At 40.4% G+C, this 22692-nt stretch overlaps 1 protein-coding gene across 1 annotated transcript in view; it reads right to left on the reverse strand.

Annotated features, from left to right (window-relative positions):
• COLEC10 (collectin subfamily member 10) overlaps positions 1 to 22692 on the reverse strand; it is a 412450-nt gene that overhangs the window by 369507 nt on the left and 20251 nt on the right. Inside the window, exon 2 of the mRNA XM_081071265.1 lies at positions 4405 to 5595. The gene's annotated coding sequence lies outside the window, so the exon portion shown is untranslated. The remainder of the gene's footprint in view (positions 1 to 4404; positions 5596 to 22692) is intronic.

Below are 22692 nucleotides of genomic sequence, written 5' to 3' on the forward strand. Positions count from 1 at the left end.
TTTATTTTCTTCTTTTTGCTATGTTAATATATTTGTTTTCTTTAAAAGGGTATAGTTAATTAAGAAATAATAAATTTTAGTAAAATATCAGAAGTATGTTTTTACCACTTGTGTACCTGCACAGAATAAAGTTAAAATCTGAGATACTTAGATAATTCTTTATCAAAACCTTCCTTTGACCTCAGTTATCTGGATATTGAAAAAAAAGTTCAAATATTTTATTATAATTATCTAAATTTGTCCTTTAATTTCTTAGTGCAGAAATAGCCTACATAGTCCATCATTTGAAAGCTCATATAAATTAATAAAATCAGCATCCTGGACCTATTTTACTGAAAGTGAGATGGCATTCTATTAATATCCTTCACAATATAATTGTGTACCAGGGAATATTTAAAATTTCATAACATTTTAGTTTAAAAATCAAATCATTGTTGATAATTATTTAGGAGTGTAATCTCAATAGCTCTGACAATTATAGCAGCAGAAAAAGTAGCATGATTTCATTCTGATAAAATTAAGCATTTGACCCAGGTATTGCACTGTAGTCAAAATTAAGGCAATAACGACCTGGGAAAATACTTACTTTGCTGCTCCCTATGAAGGTCACGCAGTGAACTTATGAAAAATTTGTATTTGCTGTGCACCTACCATCTTTGTACTGTTTTAAAATCGCAGCTACCTTCAATTAAATGCCATGACTGAAAGTTAAAAGGTATCACAGAAGGCCTCACAAAGTGATTCAGACTCCAAACTTTAGTTTATTTGAAACTTCTGGAAATCACGATATTGGATAACTCAACTTTTAAATAGAATTTCTGGTTTCTACCAATCTCACTAGTATGTCATTCCATTTGTTGTTCTAGGAGGTCACAATGTTTGCGTCAGGCACGCAAACTAGCTTGCCATTAAGAAACTCTGATTCTTCTCCTATCAGCATAGAACCATATGCACAGTTGAGCAAAGAGGTAGGAGCTGTTAAACCTTGTTAAAAGGAGGTAGTGACATTAATTGCTTGTGCAATCACTTGTTTTGTTCTCTGAGTCCTTATCCCTTCTCTCACCTGCACTTGGAGCCACTTGGTCCCCTCCTGCTGACTCAGCTCTAATTGCCAGGCCCTAGCACCAATTTCAGAGAGCATTTAAAAAGTCCCATTTCAGGACTCATAACAAACTGAATCACCTCCACTTGCCTGCCTGAGGTCCTTTGCTCCAGTTCTGATATGTAGTCTTTTGACCAGGCCACCCAGCTTTGATCTCTGTCTTAAATGATTTCTGCCTTGTTCCTCTCACCTGATCCTCTGCTTGGAAACCAGGCCAGGAAGCCAGTCTCTCTGAGGCTGGGACCCAACACTGTCCTTGTGCTTAAGATCGAGGCTCTTATTTGAAAATGAATACAGATATGTACGTGCATGTGCACACACACAGAATTATAAAATAGGGTTTTAAAACTGTGCTGTTCTTTAAATGTTGACTTTGAATAAACTGATGCTTTTCACATGCAAAAAGTTCAACACAATATTACTGTGTTAGTCAAAAGAAAATTATAGAATTAATTTCTACAATCAATTCAAAATACATTATTAAGACATGTAGCAAGAATGGGAGTCAGATATGAAATGATGTAACAAATACCTCTACAGATCACTGTACCTGTGTGTGTCCTTGTCAGGAGATGTGCTAGATGATATTTCCTAGTCCCTGCAGATCTACTCGTCACCCCTCCACCCCACTCTGTGCTGAGGCTGGCTTGTATGGACAATTCAGCATGCTCCCTTGCCCTTGGCTGGAGGATCCACAGCTCTCCTCTCTTCAAGCTTTTGCTTTACTGATTATACACTTAGGATGAAGTCATATATAAAGGGCAAAATGGCTCTGAGACCTTGACCTGCAACTACTGCGTTTCCCCAAAAATAAGACCTAACCAGACAATCAGCTCTATATGCATCTTTGGAGCAAAAATTAATATAAGACCCAGTCTTATTTTACTATAATATAAGACTGGGTATAATATAATATAATATAATGTAATATAATATAATACCAGGTCTTATACTAAGTTTTGCTCCAAAAATCAGCATTAGAGCTGATTGTCCAGCTAGGTCTTATTTTCCAGGAAACACAGTTACCATTATCTTTGGTAAGAATCCAGAAACACATTTGTGACATGGATAGATATTTGGGAGGAATGGGCATTTTGAATACACCACCATGTGATTGGGCCACACTGATTTATTTCCTAACAGGTAGAGCAGGAAAGCTGCTCTGAGTTGTTTTCTTTCGGTACAAAGTATACCATCTGCTTTGCTGCTCTCTGTTGAAGTCTCTAAGAACTTTAGAAACAAAATTTGGAGTTAGTGTGGGTGGCATTTCACTTTAAATCATTTTAGGAAAAGCATGGAAGCATGTTGCCCGCCAAAGGAATGGGATGAAAGCAACATATGTGGGAGATTTTATACCAAGTTGATGATATAACTGCACCCTTTGAAGAGACCAATCAAGAACTCATTTTCCTGGCAACACTTGCCTAGGTGATTTCATCGAGTCTTGTAGATTAACTACAAACTAATTAATCTCAAATGTAAACCTTTAGGCCAAATCTGTTCCCTGGCCTCCAGACTCACTACCTGAGTGCCTCCTCTAGAATTTCACATGTAAGTAGACCAAGCATTTCACATTGAACATGTCCAAAATGGAGATAATGCTCCCACCTCCTCAGTCGGTTCCTTCTGAAATCTTTCCTGTCTCATTAACACCTCTATTCTTCCAAGGTATGCAGGTAAAACTTCTTGATTCCTCTCTTTCTCTCATAGTCAACATATTAGCAAATTCTTTCAAGTCTTCCTTCTAAATACCCAGAATTCGATCCCCATATGCCATTTCTACCATGAGAACCAGAGTCCAAACAGCAGCATCTCTTGCCTGGACTAACCTATCTATGGCTTCCCTGCTTCCACCTGCCACCTACATGTATTCTACACACAGCACACAGAAGGGACCTTTCAAGCAGTAAACCAGATCATGTCACTCCTCTGCTCAAACCTCTCAGTGGTTTATCAATCCACACAACATAAAACCCAAATTCTTTACCAAGATGTAAATGAGGCTTGACGGTCTGCTCTGCCGGTCACCTGCATCTTTCTGATGACGTCTCCTATCACTCTCTCTCTCACCCACTCTTCCAGCAGCCAGGACATCCATGCTGCTACACCTTAAACACACTTTATCCCAGGGATTTATCCATAATTGCCTGAAACACTCTTCCCCTGACATCTGCAAATCTTGCTCTATCACTTCCTTAAGGTATCTGCTGACTATAAACTTAGGAAGGCCTTTTCCTGCTCATGCTACATAAAATCACATGTCTCACCCATAGTGTGCCTTATTCTCTTGCTTTATTTTTCCTGATAGAATGTAATATATTTATCTATTGCCTGTCTTCTCTCAGACAATGTAGAACCTTGAGAGTCAGGACTGTGTAGTCTCAGCACCTTGAACAGTGTCTGATACAGAGCAGGCCCTCACTATATATTTGTCCGTTGATTAAGTGAATGAATGGTGTACTCTTTTGTTCCCAGTCTTCCTGCTAATGGAAGCCTGCATTTTTGTACATCCTTGCCCATCATCTGGAATACATCAGAGCTTGATCCTGACATTCACAATGTCCATCCCAAGGATGAGAAAGCTGGAGTTAGTCATCCTTTCCAATTGGCACTGTCCCATGAGCATTTTATCATTCTTATACCGAGACTGCAGGAAAATCCAGATTGAGCGATTACAATGTTCTCCTAAGGAGCCATTTGCTGTTCATAAAACTATAAAAAATAGCATCTATGGAACAAAAAAACTGGTGCAGCATAGAGATACATTATCCTGAACAGCTTAAGATGGCTTCCAGGAATGGGATGGACCATGTAATAGCATAATAACCTGTCCATTTCTCACTAAAAGGAGACTAGGGGTGCAACTGGCATCACACACTTGTTTTTAAGGCTCTTTCATGACATTGTTCTCATAGACTCTGACTGTGGACTTCAAGAAGAAACAAGTTTCCCAAAGAATTTCTAATAAGTGGGAAAATCATCCAACTATTCCATGCCCTCTAAACGTGGAAGCAGAAAAGGAGGTAGTGGAGAACAGAGGGGAGAAACTGAAGCAGGGCCTGCAGAAGTCATAGGCCACTTCCGGTTTCCCCGACGTAATGGCCACTTCCGGTTTCCCAGACGTAATGGCCACTTCCGGTTCTGCGTTGCCCAATGCAAATCTATGCGTGCTCAAATAAACTCTAAACATTTTCAGTATGCTTCAGTGTATCGTTTAACAGTTCTGGTGCCAGAACAGGGAACCAAAGAAGACCCCCTTTCCCCAAAGTCCCCAGGAACAAGGAGCAACCAAGTGTAAGTACCTGTTACATAGCCTCTGGAGCTCGCTGCTTTCTCGCTGCCTCTGCCATGGTGGGCAAGGCCTTCCGGGCCCTGGGTCCTAGCGCCGCACCTCTTGCGTTTGAGCTTTCAGATTTTACTCGAGCCCTTCTCTTTCTGGACTAGGTCCAGACACTGGCAGGAACCAGACTGGGTCCGTCTTACCAGCCAGGTCAGGTCCGGGGATGAACGAGTTCCTACTAGAAACCGGACCCCGTTCGGGGATAGATTGGTTCCCACTTAAAAACAGGCCGGGTCTGGGGATGGACTGGGTCCCACTAGAAACCAGGCCGGGTTCAATGTGAGGCCTCAGTTTCTCAGGATGAGACCCCACTCCTTCCGGAACCTGCAGCCAGCATCCTGGGCAAACTGAAGCCGGCAAAGGATAAGATGTCTTGCAAAGTCAGATCTCTCAGGTCTCTCTCTGTGGGGGCTCGTCTAGAGAGGAAGAACAAAGACTGTCCTTGACCCTCCTTGGAAGGGACAGGGCAGGTGCTCACGACCCAGACGGCAGCCACACTTCAGGGAATTGAACATTGGGTCCACGTCTTCCCATTTAAAAGGGCTCCTTCAGACTCTTGAAACTGCACACCCGCTGGAGATCTAAAACTAAAATTGACTGGGGAGGTTCCTCCCCAGAAGCTGTTGGCATCTTGAGGTAGACGGCCCTCCCAAGATCACGGATCAAGATGTTCATCTCCAACATAAAACCTCGATTCCTGCTGCCTTTTCCCTCCTTCTTCTGTGAACGCACGAGAAGACAAGGCTCCAGATCCTTGAATCTACTGCTAAGGACACAGCTGAAAAACAAAAGTCCCGAGACTTTCTCGCTAAGGTGGTGTTAGACAATGGAATTGTTATACTTGACTTATTACTTGAACAAGGAGGAGTCTGTGCCACAGCAAGGACCTCCTGCTCTACGTGGATCAACAGCTCTGGTATTAGAGCAAATACAGGAAGTGAACAAACAAGCCACTTGGCTAAAATGGCCTGATGCCCCTTCAGGGACCTCCTTTGATGTACTGGTTTGGTTCATGCAGCCCATGGCTAAGTCGCTTGATATTATGCTCCTCATAGACGTCATTATAGTGTTGCTGGGGCGTTAGGTTCTCACAGAGGTCTTCAATGCACGTTCACAGCTGTCCATCAACAGCACATCAGATGGTCTCAGTGAGCTTGGAGAAAGAGAAACAAGATGAATGAGATGAACAGCAACAACAATTCTTCCACGGACCTGACGTCATACCCTATGAGTTGCACCAGGAGACCAAAACAACGTAACTGATAGTAACTGAGAGTAGTGCGAATACCAAATTTTCAGTCAATCCTTCATGTATGAGAGTATGACCAAAACGGGCGAATTGTTAAATTAATTAAATGAGGCTCATAGACTGAGGTAGTTTGAATGCTGTGGTGGCTTATGGAAGCAAACCAAACTCTAACCTGGTAAATGCCTCAAGATTAGGAAATCAAAAGGCTAAGGACAACCAATCACAAGCAGCCAACTAGTCTTTACACTACAGCCAATCAATAATTTTCTTATTTCTGCCTTTTGTCTGTAAAAGTCTCTCCCTGAGCTCCTGATAGTGAAACCCTCCTAATCACCTCCGGTTTGGTGCTGCCCGATTCCAATTGATTTTTGCTGAAATAAATTCTTAAAATTAAAAAGATGAAGAAGGAGAAGGAGAAAAGGAACTGGACTAAATGGTTAGACAGAGCAATACAGTGTCCCATTTGTTATGCATTATCTACATAAAGTGCTTGGCTCAGAGGAGGCCCTGAGTATTTGGTAGTTGTTATTACTTTAATCTCCATGCTATTGGTTAAGACCATAGATTTTGATGTCAGATATACAAGGGTTAATTCTTAGCTGTAACTTACTAGCTGCGGGATTGGACCAGTCACTTAGCCTCTCTGATCTTCCATTCTCTGATCTAGAAAGTGGAGATAACAATAACCCTTCATAGTGGAAGCACTAAACAACACAAAACAATGTATGTAGTGGAGTGTGTAACATACACATATAAAGAAGAATAACAAATATAATACAAACAGTTGATAAAACAGCAGGCATTGCTGGAAGAGAATGAGAAGAGGAGGCATGTCTAAAGTACACTGATTGCTCTTCCACTCTTGCAGGTCTCCACTCAGTTGTCTATGGCATGTGATTTGAAGAGTTCCTAACAAAGTAAAAGGTTTTGAACCTCTGTTTCTCATGCAGTATGGAGGGGGAATTATTTCCCTCTATTCGCCAACAGATTTTCTACCTGACTTCACACTAACTTAACATCCCTTCCAGGGTCTGTTAACGCCATTTTTTCCTTAGGAGCTGGCACTCAATCACTTAGAATTAAGGGTACATACCTTGTCAATGCTCCCATCCTGTCAGTTCCTCCCTCTCACTAGGTGGGCTCTACTCCTTATGCTCCAATCCAACTGCCCTTGTCTGCCACCCCCTGCACCCTGAGCTCTCGTTACAGAAGACTTCTCACTCCACTCGGAGCGAAGAGGCTGGGATCTCACAGCTTATCACATTTGTACCTGCAAATCCCTCTCTTTGTTCTCAGACTTATCCTTCAAAATCAAGTCTATGCACCTGTGACAATCCTGCTGCCCTCCCGACCATCCACAAGGAGAGGTGACTTCTGACTCCTTTGCCTCATCTTATTAGAACTATGTTTTCATTTTAGAAACTGTATTGCAACCACTGGTCCCTCTGTAGCACAGGATTAGGGTCAGACAGACCTGATTTCTAATTTTGACTCCTCGTTTACTATGTGACCTTGAGGATGTTATTTAATGTCCTTGAGCCTCAGTAGCCTTGTCTGTAAAATGGAAATAATAATATCTAAGAGGACTGTTATGAGAATTCAATGAGATCATGGAAATAAATGTTGAGTCAACGCTGTCACATTATAAATGTTTTATGTGTATAGTGCCTGGCACATAGAACTCAGTCGTTCATCCAGAAAATATTTATAAAACATTTGCTATGTGTCAGGCATTGTGCTAGGAGCTTGCAATTCAACGGAGGGAGTAAAATCCAGTTCCAGCATTCAAGAAACTCAGGGACTATTACTGGAGTGGGTGTTGGTTGGGGGAGGGGTGCAGTAGAGCAGGGTATGAAGAGGAATGGATCAACAAGGAGAGCCACAATCATGCCACAGTGTGGTACGTGCTTTGATGGGGTGGGATTACAAGCGAGTTCATCCACTCAAATTTTGGAGGAACTGAAAGCCTTCCCAAAGGTTTTGTGATTCAAGCTGAGGCCTGAGGGATGAGTAGGAATCACCAGATAATGCTGGTTGTGGAGGGAGTTGGCAGGGGTGGTAGAAGTAATAAAGTGGGTGTGTGGGTTGGTGCTAGGGGAGGCAGGGCATGAAAAACATTCTTAGCAGGGTATGTGCAAAGATCTGGAAACAAAAGAGAACATAGTGAGTTCAGAGAGCCAAAAGGACTTTTGTATGGCTCAAGACAATAAAAATAACCAATAAATATTGAAAGAACGAGTGAATGAATGAATTAGCTAAGTTATTGATTAACTGGACTCTCCACCCCTCCTTCCGTCCCTATGCTCTTAAAGCATTTTTTTCTGCTATCTGCCACATACAGGTGGATACGTGTTCACCCCCAGTGGAATACAGTGGTTAAGAGCAGGGGCTCTAGATTCAGGCTGCCTAGGTTCAAATCTCAACTCTGCTGTGCAACTTCAATTACTTACCTCCAGTTTCCTCTCTTGTAAAAGTGAGATAAAAACAGTCCCTTCCATGGTTACACGAATTTAGTTATTAGTATGGCAGCTGACACAGAGCAGTCACCCAATAAATGATATGAACATGACACGTGCTCCTCCCTAATTTCTCCCTGTATGCACTTCTTGTCTCGTGACTCCTTGGGGTCAAGGCCCCCGTCTGAAACATTTTCTCATCCCTGATAGGATAAAGCGGTACTGGTTTACAATGCTCAACAAATGTGTGCTGACAGAGTTATATTAGTTCAGGAAGCATAGTAGATGCTTGAGATCGTGAATTCCAGAGCCAGATCTGCCTGGGTTCATGTTCGTAGGTGGCTGTTCCATTTTCTGACTGTGACCTTAGGCAAGTTGCTTAACCTCTCCTTGCCTCCGTTTTCTCATCTGTAAAATGGGGATAATCATAGTAAAGACCTCATTGTCCAGTTATGAACATTCAAATAACTTATGCAAAACCCTTAGACCAGGTCTGGTATCTAAGAGCTAGTATTGTTGCTTTTATGCTATGTGTATTTCTAGTATTAGAATGGGAAATTGGGACTGAGGTAGGAATGCAAGATGGCTAAATATTACAAAGGCAATTAGTATTGTGGAATTCCTATGTATTTGTGTAAAATCACCTGCACACATGCACATGTGAATTAATATTTGCAACCTCATTATATTACAAGTAACTCCATGTAATATGATAGGTCATACATAGATTTCTCTATGCTTCATACCTGACTTTGTCCTATTAATCTTGAGTCATACCATCTTGACTTTAGTAGAACCTAAGGAAGAGACTGGAGGGCTTCTCAGAAATAAGAAGCCAAACAATAAGAGATCACAGCTTAATTTCCCGATATCAACAAATACCAAAAATTACAGCTTTAAAAAGTTAGGTATTGATGATAGATCTAATCCTAAGAGGCTCCATGCAATTTGAACCATCAAAGTCAGTTCTAAAATTGGATCAAATCCACTTACGCATCCCTGATTTAGAGCTTATGGATTTTATTCTGCTAAGAACCTGTAATCCAAATATCTCATTTGGGGCTCATGGGGGAAGGTGCAATAAAGAGTACAGAATGCTAGGAATTCAAATGGGGAAATTCCTAACTCCTTAATTAAAATTGCAGGCAGAGTGCCTTCTGCATGAATCCGATTCATAAAAGTATAATAACTACCACAGATTTATAGCTGGACAACGGATATATGCGTATGTCACGCTCTGAGTTACAGCTGAGAACAGTGTTTGTTAAAGCTGAATTATGGCAAATGCCTTCAACTGAAAAAATGTATGCATAAAATATTAGCAGCCATGATACACACTTAGAATGCTCTACAGGGTAATAAAGACAGTTTCTTTTAAAGGTTGTAAATTAAGAATGCTCCCCTTCGAATGAGTTACAATTATCACTTTCTTTTTGAGAGTGGCTGAGCACATATCTTGTGTCTATCTCCCATTGAAAGGACATGTCCTTAACCTTTACATTTTCCCGTGTAACTTTCTCTGGGGTCCCTAAATTACAGGCACAGAGCTACTGTAAAAATGAGAAAGGAATGCACCTCAGCTATGGTATGTTCGCTACGAGGTTGCTTGACACGTTCTTTGATGCAGTGGGTATATTTACAAGTGTTAAGAGCACTCCCCCCCCCTTCTTATTATTTTAAGAAAATGCAGTTGGGGATTGCCTAGGCAGTAAATATTCCTTGGACACCCACCAGAAAGGCATACTACTTCCTCCAAACCAGGAAATGAGAGGAGAAAAATTTTCAAAGCATTTGAAGGTATATTTTCATTAAGAGACTTGGGGATTTGAGCTCATAACTCACCCCTGCAGAAAAGGGACTTTGTTAGGTGGAAAAGTGACCCCCCACCACCAGGTTGGCAAGGGGATTCTGTCACTTAGCTGACAGATGAGGGACTAAGCTTTGGTCCATCCAGTTGTCATATTTGCAATAACAGTTAGCCTTTACAAATTACTTTATCAATTCCCAAGATCATCAGTCTGTAGTCAGTTGAGGATTTTTTTTTTTTAATTTTGGGGTTTTTTTTTTTTTTTTCCCCCTGAAACTTGGCTTTGGTTCCTACTGGTCTACTGATTTGAGTTATTGCTAAGTTTATCCAAAACTCATCAGCTTTTGCTTCATTACCTCCTAACCAGGGTGTGATTCACCACTCAAGCTTCTTCTTTTAAGGTGTGAAAATGTATATATATATAGATATAGATATATCTATATATATACACATATATATATGCTGTTTATTAAAAAATACTTTCTAGTTAATTATACCTTAAAACTATTTCTTGCTTTAAAAATTGCTATTTGAAGATATTTAAGATTTTCTTTTTGTAAGTTTATCTAACCACTCAGAAAAAAAAAATTAGGGAATATAATTCTCTAATCACCACTTTTCCTTTCCCTGTGTTACTTTTTAAATATGCATTTTTTCTGCTTTTTTCTAAACAATAATGATGAGAAATTTTAAAACTATGGAAAAGATAAAGAACAAGATAAAAAATCATTCCTAGTTTTGCTAACGTGAGATAATCACCATTAACCTTTTTTATATTTCTTCCTAGAGCTTTTCCTATGTGCCTTCTAATAGCATTAGGATCAGAATATATATTAGTAACTTTACATACTGCTTTTAAAATATACCACTGTATCTGAGAATTTTTCTATTTCCGTATTCTTGGAATACTTAATTTTTAATGGTTGTATAATTATCTCTAACATAGATATGCCTTGATAATTTAACCATTCCCATCAAGTGTGACATTTAAGATGTATTTAATTTTTCATGTTTATACCCAGATCCTTACTCTCATCTCTAATTATTTCTTCAAAGTTTCTGTAAGGGCAAATATTGTGTCAAAAGATATCTTAGAAGCCTGTTTAGCACATACTATTTACTAGACACTGTTATTAACTTTAATAATATTGGCTTATTTTATCCTTATAATGGGTAGGTATACTATTGTTATCCTTATTTTACAGAAGAGGAAATTGAGACAGCAAGATGAAGTAACTTCCCAAAGTCACACAGTATGTGGAAGAACCGGGGTTTGAACTTAAATACATATTCCTCAACATTGTTCCAAGCTGTCTTTTGGGAAAAGTTGCCAGGCTTTTGATAACTATTTTTATCAATTTTTACAAAGACCACACAATATGCAACTACATGTGAGAGTACATACCTCACCTTACATTCACCAACACAATATTATGGTTTTTATTGTCTGTCCCAATACTTTAGATTTAAATTTGCACTTATTCAATTGAATTCTTTTTTTCTGAATCACAGTATTTTGGACGTAGTTGGAGTTCAACAAATATTTGTTAGTTGATTGATTATTTGATGAATTGAGAGAAGAGGAGAATTAATTCAAGTTAGATCAGTAAGTACTGTTTCATAGTATTACTTGAGCACAGGCTAACAAGCTCAAAGGAACAGTATGGCCACCTGAACTATTACAGACACGGCAAATATAGTGTATATGAAAAACTCACAGCATCCACACTTCCACTTACTGGGGTTCATTTCTAACTTAGACATGGGCTGATAGGTGTTCCTTCAAGAAGCTTATCATTCCTGAAGGATCAGACAGAAAGTAGTTGGAAAATAATACAAGATGGTATTCAGTCAGGAACTAAATGAAACAAATGCTGTAGTGCGTCTGAGAGGGGAGAAAAACTTGCAAAGGCTAGATCCTGAGCTGAAACCTGATGAATGCTGTGAGATTTGTCTTAATTACATTTAGTTGGTTGAGCATGTCCTTCTGAGCAATGGTGAGCCCACTCTTTTGGATGAACCTTAATTCAGAAACAGTAGAATTGTTCACAAATGGCAATATGTTTCATTGCCTTTTGTTTTTAAGCAGGAAGCACAATATCTGAAATGGTACCTAGTCATTTTCTTCTTATTTCACTACAAAGGAAGTGGTTCATTCAGGTTGATGTCAAAAATGTAGAAACTACATAAGTAGGCTGATTGTATGTTATGCTTCTGAACACATTTTGAGTTTGAATAAGCTATATTGATGTTCACATAAGTCAGCTGAAATGTGGCTTGTTCTAGTTACACTTTTTTAAAAAGTGTACTTTAAAATGAGAGATTACTTTTGTTGTAGAGGCTATCAATAGTAGCTTTTGAAATACAGAACTACTCGTGTTCGGAAATATGGGCTTATTTCTAGATGCTTTTTGCGAGAAAATATTGCAGCACTTTAAAGCTATACTACTTCTTAATTGTGTTTTGCAGTTAAGAAAAATGTAATTATAGAATTATTAAAAATTTTTAAAAGATTAAGATACAAACATCCATTTCTTCCACTAGATACCAAAAGTACAATGGGTTAGGCCTATAACATTTTCAAAACTCACACACACACACAAAAATGCAACAAATGTAGTGGCCCTAAAATAAGAAAAGAATAATGCAAAATAGGAATTAATAGATGCTATTACTATACTATATCTACAGAATGCATCATTTTGTTAACTGCTCTATGACAGTTAAATTTTAAGACAGTTATATATGAGTTAAAATGTACCACTTGTCTTATTAATATATATTTGATATGATATGGGCCTCCAAAAACAAGGGAGCCTAAGACGTGCAAAGATATTAAATTGGCCCTGCGTTTATTATATTTCCTGCTTCTGACCAAACTGTTTTCCAGCCCTGTTCATTAAACATGACTTTCATTTCCCCATTAAGTAACATACATTACATAACACTTCAGATACACTTATCAACAGTGTATCTTAAGATTTCCACATCCGTCTATAACCTCAATTAATAAAGCTCAGTTGCTTCAAGCAGTGGCTTCTATGGACTGTATCGAGATGTTTGTAATATTGTTTCTTCTATTTTAGTCACTGTTTATTCTTCATTGAGTATATAGTATAAACATTCTTTTTGCTCAGACCCTGGAACAAACTATTCACTGCTCTTCCCCGATGGCCAGCCAGTACCTGATACTTTGCTAAAATAGCCTTGGCAAACTATACATTGTCTCTAGGTTAAAAATGCAAAATTCCAGCAAGAAGAAAACTGATCCATTTCAGTCAGGTGTCCTTCTCGGCTCTAATTAATTGTGGTCACGGGGGCAGGATGATAACTTCTGCCAACCAGGTGTGCATACAAGACAAAGGGAGGTCTTCACCTGTGGCCCTAGAAAATAGAGCAAGGGTCAAGAATTAAGTGCTGTTGCTTTATTCTTGGGAGGCGCAAAACCAGCCCAGCAAGAATGAGGACATGTAGGATTACCAAATAGCCCAGTTTGCTGTAGTCCTGCTTTGCACCTCTTGTCAGTGGGTTGTGAGAGAGTGTTGAGCAAATGCATGAGTGATTTTCCTTGAGGAGAGACACTCTCAGCTCCACAAATTAAACAACGTCCTTTTCTTCAAGAAAGAATGTGTGAGGCCAAGCAACCAAATGGCTCACGGGAATAGAAATCAGGACCCCAGGGCTTTAGTTTTATTTTTATTCTTGCCTTTCATTTGGCTTAAGAAGTTCCATGGAATACCAGGTCTGGCAAGCATCTAGTTTTGGTTTTACTGACAGATACAAGCTTTTTTTAGAGTCATCCTTTTATTTTAATGTGCATTACACAAAATAACCGAAACATCAAATGTGCAAAATACAGTTTTTAAATAAAGGTATCTAATAATAAATGAGCGAGTCATTTAAAGAAAGATTCAAAAATAATAGTACAAAGAGTATTAGAGCCCAAATTGTGTGGTGGGGTGGGGGGTGCACAAAAGAAGTTCATTCACAAATCCAATGGTTAATTCCTTGGGCAACATGCAAGATGTGGTGCAGCTCTATCTTGAACAGCTCCAATGACCAGTGTCTCCTCTCCCACTAACCCTTTCCCCAAGCCTCAGCCAGGTTTTTCCTCTTCTTCCTCTATTTTTTTTTCCCCCATCAGTCCTGACTCTATTCTGTGGGGTCATACAGAATTGTTCTATTGTTTCTTCTTCATGGCTGCCCTTCAAATACTTGAAGTCAATAAAATCAAAGCCTTTTTTTACTCAGGCTAATTATTCCTATGGCCCATCCTCATTGAGAATTTTTACATTCTCTGCTCTGCCTTTTACAAATAAAGAGGGAGAATACCCACATCTCAGGACCATGTATTTCTCATGCAATCCACTTGTGCAGATCCCCAGGAGAAGAACCTCTCAGCAATTCTATGTAGCTCAAGGTTTTAAATTCTCACATAAGAATTATCTCATTGGATCCCCTCTGTAACTTTGCAGTATAGACAGGCCATATTAGATCCATTGATTAGAATAGAAAAGTGGGGGACAAAAAAAATATAAGTGATTTCCTTTCATTAGAAGATAAATAATAAAATTTCTGAGAATAAAAATGGAGTCTTCATACACTAAAATTTTGTTCTTTTTTCTCCTAAACCTACTATTTATATAGTCTCTGGTCTCATGAAGTTCACAGCCTAAGATATAATATGAAATACACAAATGAAACAAAAAGATGCCTATGCCTGCATCCCTAGAAAGTACATAGAACCACAGAAAATAGAGAACAGAGATGAAAAGAGAAAACATATGGGATCTGGAGAGGGGCAGATGGGCAAACCAGAGGGAAATAAAACCAGATGGTTATAAAAGAGGTATGGTATTATATTTGAATATTTTAAATATTCAAATATTTAAAAGCTGCCGCCTGCTGCTTTAGTGGTGCTAGGGCCTCTCAGAAAATACAATAAATATATTTCTCCTAAGAAATAGAAGTCCCAAGACCAGCATCAGGTTTGATGATTGGCTAGGAGGAATTATATCTAGTTTCTAGTTTTACTCATAGATAAGATATATTACAGTGAAAGGATATAAAGTAAAATCAACAAAGGGAAAGGCACATAGGACAAAGTCCAAAGGAAACCAAGGGCGAGCTTCCAAGATACCTGTCCAGGTGGAGACATACAGGACATGCTTAATTCCTGCAGCAACCAGTTGTTACAACACACGTGAAATATTGTCTACCATGGAAGCTCGGTGGAGAGTCAATGACCAAAGTTTTTATTGGGTGCTGGGCACATCGGCATCCATTGCCTGGCATGTGCCAAAATTCCAGAATCCCAGAAGGAAAACATGGGGTCAGCTTGAATGATATTGTTTGTGCAAACAGTTTAAGCACAGTAAGCCACTCCTATCGGCTAGGGATGGTTTTGAATCAGTATAGGGAACTGTTCACCATTCAAGTTCCTAGATGACAGCCAAGGCCAATGTCGCAAGCAGGATTCCCTGTGGAGAGCAGTCTCAGGTCTGCTATGTTAACTTTTCTACACACACAGTAAATGGTCCGTCCAGTCAAAAGCTTTATAACGATCTCAGGTTGATTAGGCTCTAGGACAGAATTTCTTTTTCATCTTGGAAAAAGGAAGCCCAAGGTGTTTACCAATATGTAACACCAGTTACCAGAAAGATACTGAGAGTGTAGATACAGAAAAAAGAGGAAGACCAAGTAGCATATGACCAAGTGCATCTGATGGAGAGATAAACCTGGAGTGTCCTTGACGATCCCTGAAGAACATTATTTCTTCGTCACTTGAGAGTTAGTACCGGTGACTGAGATAGTCCGCCCCTTCAATCTAACCTACGTCTTTCCTTCTTATTGAACAATGTCTTTCCATCAGGCTTAAGAAAGCTTTCTGTTCCCTGTGGAAGCTGAGTTGGTGGCGTCACAGAGCATCAGGGACCATGGTGACGTCTGCGAAGTGGATGGCAAAGAAGAGAGCATTTGATCCCTGTATTGGAGGAGCAGGCTTTACACTTACATACAAGTAAAAGAAAAGTAGTCAATTTGGATTACTTGAGGAAAGTGTGTCAGATCTGGAGTCCTTCAGAGAAAACTCAGTCACTAATTAGCTGTGTCTCCTTGGGCAATGAAACCTCTAAAGTTCAGTTTTTCTCATCAGTAAAATGAGAGAGTCAAGCTCCGTGGCCTGCAAAATCCCTTCTGAATCTGAAGCTCTGAAATAATGGGTCACTCAGTGCTACCATACACAATACCATTGGCATTATTAAAAAAATCACAGTGCTCTTGACTCAAATACCTTTTATCCTATTCAGATTCAAGGTTGGAACAGGCAGTAGGCAAGGAGCTGGGGCAAAGAAGTGACATCAAAAGAAAAAGTTGCAGGGATTAAAAGAGGACCTGAATATAAAAGCAGCCTTCCAAATATTCTCCATCCTCACAAATTTTTATTTGGATCGCATAGAACTATTTCTCTGTGCTTCACCTGAATTTGCCCTTCTTGGTTTTTAATAATAAAGAAATCAGCACATTAATTTTTAAGACAGGAAGTGATAGGACAAAGACTCCATAAACAGCTGAAATGTTAATCACACAAAGGCTCCCAAGGTAATTTCATACTGGCCTCTTCCTGGCTGTGCATGACGATAGGAATTTTCATTAGAACACTGGCCCTAAGACAGGCTGCTAGGCAAGTGACACCTATGGAAGTCTGAATCCCTGTGCTAGCTCTTGAAAGGGCAACCAGGGCAGAATGTTCCAGGAAATCAGGGCAGAATATTCCAGGAAATCCATTGGCACAGTTGGTGGTGCTGGTGGGGCTGAGGCAACAGAAGGGGTAATTCATCCGTGTTGAGGAACTACTAGGTGCTCTGCACATACTATCTCAGCTGATTTTGACAACAGCCCATGAGGGGATATGATCCATTCTTGCTTCCTAGGTGATGAAAATGAGGTCAGAAAAGGTAGGTAACTTCCCTGAAGTCACACAGTTGCTCATAATAAATTACCATAATCTCAGCATCTTAAAACAACAGAATTGTATTATCTCAGAGTTACTGTGGGTCAGGAGGACAAGTATGAGTTAGTTGGGTCCTCTGTTCAGGTCTTACAGTGCTGAAATCAAGGTGTTGGCCTGGGCTGTGATTCTTATCTGAGGTTTGTTGTCATCACCCAAGCTCACTGGTTATTGGAGGAATTCATTTTAACTAGTAGAGGTCACAGACATCCTTGCCATATGATTCCAGTAGGCAATTCACAACTTGTCGATCTGCTCTCAGGCCATTCAATCCCTCTCAGGACAATCCTCCCTTTTGTTAACTCAAAGTCAACTGGTTAGTAACCTAATTGCAGGAATGGTATCCAATCACGTTCACAGGTTCCATGCATACTCAGGCAGAGGGTTGGGGAGATTATGCAGGATATGGGACACTGATATCCCTTAGAATTCTGCCTACCATGCGTAGCCAGGACATGACAGGGCTAAGGCATGACTTCAGGTCTGTTCATCTCCAAGGCCACGGGTGCTGCCTGAACACCTGAGCCAGCCTGGGTTGAAGTGGGAGCCTCCACAGATATTCCTTACAGTGGCAACTGGTTCAGACAATTCGGAAAGACAGGCAAAGCCCTAGCTGGCCTGAGATTACTTGAGGGAGTTGTGGAAAGTTCCAGTGACTACATTTCCCTGCTAAGTGTTATCTCTGAACGAGATAATTCTGAGATTCCTCAACGACAAACTCTCCCAGTTGTGAAGGCCTCAGACCATCAGGAGGAATCAGGTTGCCCTGCATCAGTGGCTAAATTTCCTTACCTATTAGATCCACCCACAGCTCCTTCTGCTCATCCTTCCTGCCACACGTATAGAGAACCTGCTATGAGCCAAGAACTCTGGGAGTCACTGAGGAGACACAGAAGAAAAGACAAGGCCCTGCCCTCAAGATTTTTAGGTCTTCAGTTTTAGAGAAGAGATTAATTTGAAAAAATGCAAAATAAATTTGTTCAGGGAAATATATCTATATCCAAATCTGTCTGTCTATGTATTTACCTACTTAAAATTAGAGAAGAAGGAGCTATATGCTTTGAAAGGTTCCATAGAGCTCAGTCTGATTCATAAACAGGAAGAGGTTGTTGAGTAGATTAAATGAGGTATGTGGGGGTTGTGTGGGGAGGGCATTAGCGGCATAGAAAACATCTTCCTCAAAACCCTTCCATGATTTCCTCATTGACTTTAAAGATAAAACCCAGAGTCCTGAATGTAACTTAGAAGATCCTGTGTGATTTGGCTTTTCTTTCCTTTCCAGACAATGTTCCCTTCATATCTGCTGTCTGGACTCACCACTGGTCTTACACGTGGGTGGTCTCCTGGAACATTCTTTACTAATATACTGCTACCACACTTAATTCCCCAACCTATCTTTACACCCACACCCACACACACACACTCAAGTCTCGTGTCTAATTATTATTTATTCTTAGGTCTTGTGTGCGACTTCCTCTAGAAAGCTTTCCTGAATGCCAAAGCTCTGATGTACAATGCTTATTGTAAGTGCTTCCACAGTGTGGCATGTATTCCCTAGCAGAGCGTCTGTCACAGTGTCGTGTACCTGTCTCCTTGGGGCTAGTGGAAGACACAACACAACAAAGTTAAGGGACCAGGCCTAACTTTTGGGTCTTCCATCTCCAGTGCTTGCCAGTTTCTTAGTAAGTGCTCAAAAATTATTTGTTGGATAAATAGATGAAAGGCACAGAGGCAACACTTGTCCATGGCAGGGCATTAAAAACATCATAGACTAAATAAAAACTAAGTAAATTGCTCACATCTTCCAGAGCCTCGTGCCTGCAATGGGGCACCTGATACAGGCATCAGCAAAGAATTTATATATGATAGTGCTTTGGGGACAATCAGAGAAAAAAAGAGATCCTTCTTAAAATAAAAGTTTGGAATTTTGATTTTCTGTTGGAATCATAGTCAAGAAATCATAGTCGGTGTCACGCGGGGCGGCCTGCAGGGTCTCAGCTCCCGCTCCCCACATAAGAACCCAGGATATGATGAGGCCAAAAAGGAACACCCACGGAGCCATAGGTAGGGGAGTCATACCACTATAGTCTCACTGGAGGCTGGATTCACATGACGTGCGACCTGCTGTGCGCTTTTCTGCCAACCGACTGACTCGGTCGGTCCACTCCCCAGCACAGCCACTGCAGTTATATTAGTGGCCAATGGCTCAAGGGTTACAGCTGACGGCCAACTAGCCACAGCTGCTGGCCATCTGATCACAGTTGATGGCCATTTACTACCCGAGCCAGCACCTTTCTATGTGAGGCCGAGAGCCTGGAAACTGCTTTTTGGGGCTTTGTCCCCACAGTTGGTGAGGAGAAAGAGCGTCCTTTATTCTAGATGCCAGCAGCTAGGGAAGATGGCAGACTCGTGTCTAAAAATCTACCTTCCCTGAGCCAAACTAATGAAGAGGTTTTATAGGCGGGTAAATGGGAAAGAACAAAGGAAAGCAGGCCTCAGGGCTAATAGTTGAGAAGTTGTCTCCTGGGGTGTTCTGGGGCCTCCGGTCTGCCTCAATGTTATCTTAAATGTCATTGTCCATAGTCATCTGCAGAAAAACTACTAGGGAATTGTCATCTTGGGTCCCTTAAGGGCCCCTGAGGATTAAAGAAGCTGCTCTTTTCAGCTCAGGATGTTTGTTAATTAAGTTCTTCAGTTAATCAGTGGGAGGAGAAACAAAGAGGAAACAGCTGAATATCAGGACGGATCAAACTGCAAACTAGCTAAGTTTAATTACCTTGTTGATCTACCAAATTTCATCCTTACTTAGAGACCAGTGGTTTGGGATTTGGTCCTAGCTCCCACTTGACACAGGGCTGCCTTGGGGAATGCCCTCACCTTCTCTGAGTCGGTTTTCTCATTCATAAACTATGGTGTTGTGGCGATGTGTATTCTAGGGACCTTTTCAACTTGAGCGTTCTGATCCTTTCTTTTTCTTTCCTCTAGCACCTTCAGTTGTATTCTTTACTCCCACTGCAGGACAGTGTTGTAAAGTGTAATTGCTGACACATGAAAATGGAAAATCGAAACATGCACCTGCTTATCTCTGATGGCATGAACTGCATATTACTGTTTGTCATATTTGTCACTTCCTTCCTTGCAGAATCCTTTCTTGTGTGAGGTTTCTATGTCTCTGCCCGGGGGAACTCAGGAGTGGCCATGAGAACTTGCTTTACTCAGTGGAATACAGATGAAGTAATGTGTCACTTCCAAGATGAAAATTTACATTTGTCATGTTTTTCTTCTCTGATGGCCACAGATACATTGGAGATAGAGGATGTTCTGTCAGCATGTGTCTGGAGTGACTGATATTAATATTCCGAGCAGTTAATGATCCATGCATTGTGAGCAAGACATAAACCTGTTTTCCGCCACTGCAATTTAAGGAATCATTTGTTACCACAGCAAAGCCTCACCTCTCCTAACTGACATACCTGCCTTCTAGGAATGGCCAACTGTAGGGACAGAGCCAAGAGTGTAGTTTCCAAGCTCTCGGCCTCACGTGGAAAGGTGCTGGCTCGGGTAGTAGATGGCCATCAGCTGTGGCTAGTTGGCCGTCAGCTGTAACCCTTGAGCCATTGGCCACTAATATAACTGCAGTGGGTACACTAACAGAAAGGAATGGGGGCTAGCAAGAAGATGGTGGCTGGCAAGCGCGGACTGCTGTTAGGCAGATTATGTAGATCCTGCTTCCTGTGTCTCGAGCCCAGCCACGAGCGAAAATATATTGGTTTGACTCCCCTACTTATGGCTCCGTGGGTGTTCCTTTTTGGCCTCACAGTGTCCTGTGTTCTTGGGCGGGGAGTGGGAGCTGAGACCCTGCACGACACCAACCCTTGTCACTCTAGTTTTTTGGACTCTTCAGGCAGCAAGTGGCACAGAACCTGAGTTCGGTAACGTCAGGACATAGGATCATTCTTCCATTGCCTACATAAAATCTCCCAAATTAATATCTGCAAATCAGACCCAAGGCTTTGCACAGCATGGATCTGGTTCTTGTCCTTGAACCTGATTTATGGTCCTGCTGAGGGAACCCCCCAGTGCAAGAAGTTACAATGGGGTTTTTTCTCAAACCAATTCTCCTTGCTCTATTGATAGCAGCTATAATTATCTTGAGTTCTTTGCTTGTTTTACAGCTTCACACACTGACATAGTGAGAACATCTACAATAAAAATGTCTATGGGGCTTTGTTTCCTTTTGTATAAATTCATTGTCAGACTCTAGCAGGCACCCATGTCTTAGTGATTTATCAGAATTTGTCCATTTAAGAAGGAGTGGTTTGCTCAACTGACATCTGTTCCCTTTGTTTTATCCACACACTGGTCTTGTCATGTAGCTTAACATAAGCTCCCATATCTATTTTAAAGTAAAAACAGAGGCATCAGAAAAGTCCTCTCTTGTCCTCGCTCAATTGTTCTCCTAAAGCCTCTCTATTTTGATCTTCATGTTTCTTGATTGTATAATGAACACTTTTCCTTCATCATTTTCTTCCCCACTGACATTCCATGTAATTTGACTACGTAACCTGATGGCTACCTTCACGTACAACTTTGTCAAATCTTAGAGACGGCACAAAATATAATGAAACAGAGAGCTATTTTTAAAGAGTCAAGTGTGGTTTATTTAGACTTTTAGCCTCACTTTTTCATATAAGATCTTTAATATGTCATGGAATTTATTTCCTTCCTTCAAATTTCCTGTTTAAAAACAAGGAGTACCCATTCCAATGTTCTCAAGTCCTTAAAAAAAGATACATGCTTATTAGTACATGATATTAGCGTTTTGTTCACTGTCTGAGTTTTGAGTCCATTAGTTTACTACCTCTTGCTTTCTATTTTTTATACATTTAGGGTTGCATTTTTTTCCAATATATTCATGATATTGGTGTATGAGGATTAGTGCTAAGAATGAACAAACAGCAGACATGTGAAAGAGTTTAAGGATACAGAGAATGGACTAGTATAAGAAATGAAATAAATGTTCACTGCCTGCAGAGAGGTAGAATCTAGAGTTTTCAAAAATGGCTCCTGACACTTTCAGGATTTGGAGTTTAAAAGGTTGTTTGGGGGTCCCCAATTGGATTTTGACTGCCATCACCTTATTTGCAGACTCCCGCAAAGGGTGCATAAGAATAATTTATGTGGTTCAGCTTTGCACAGCTCCACAGACTAAGAATTTGATAAGTGAATTTGCCTTCTGATGATTTGTTGTTCTGCAACTTACATCCACACATAGTTAACACAGGGGTAGTATTTCTCTGAGTGTTCTCCAAAATAAATAAACTCAATGATGTCATGTCTGACAAGGGAAATTCTTCACAGAAAGCCAACTTGCCATACAGAATCCAGACGTGGGGGGCACCTTTAAACAAACAGGCAAACTGTGTGCTAAAAAGCTGCTTCTCTACAATGCCAGGGTTTGGAAAAGCTGACAAGTTTTGCTATTTGAATAGGACTATTCCTAGAAGACATCATCAATTGGTGGATATATGACTGAGCTAGGATGAGGAAGCCATAATTATGCCCTAGAAGCCTAGGAACTTAATCTGCTCCATGACTTAATTTCCACAGCTCAGCTTAGTATGATTTCTCTTGTGGCTGCAATAGCTATACTATGACCCTTTCTCTCTTTGATAAGAACACCTAATGTGATATTAAATCTACTTCTAAACACCACAATGCTAAACCAC

The sequence above is a fragment of the Rhinolophus hipposideros genome (assembly GCF_964194185.1).
Source record: "Rhinolophus hipposideros genome assembly, chromosome: 13".
NCBI classification, from domain to species: Eukaryota; Metazoa; Chordata; class Mammalia; order Chiroptera; family Rhinolophidae; genus Rhinolophus; species Rhinolophus hipposideros.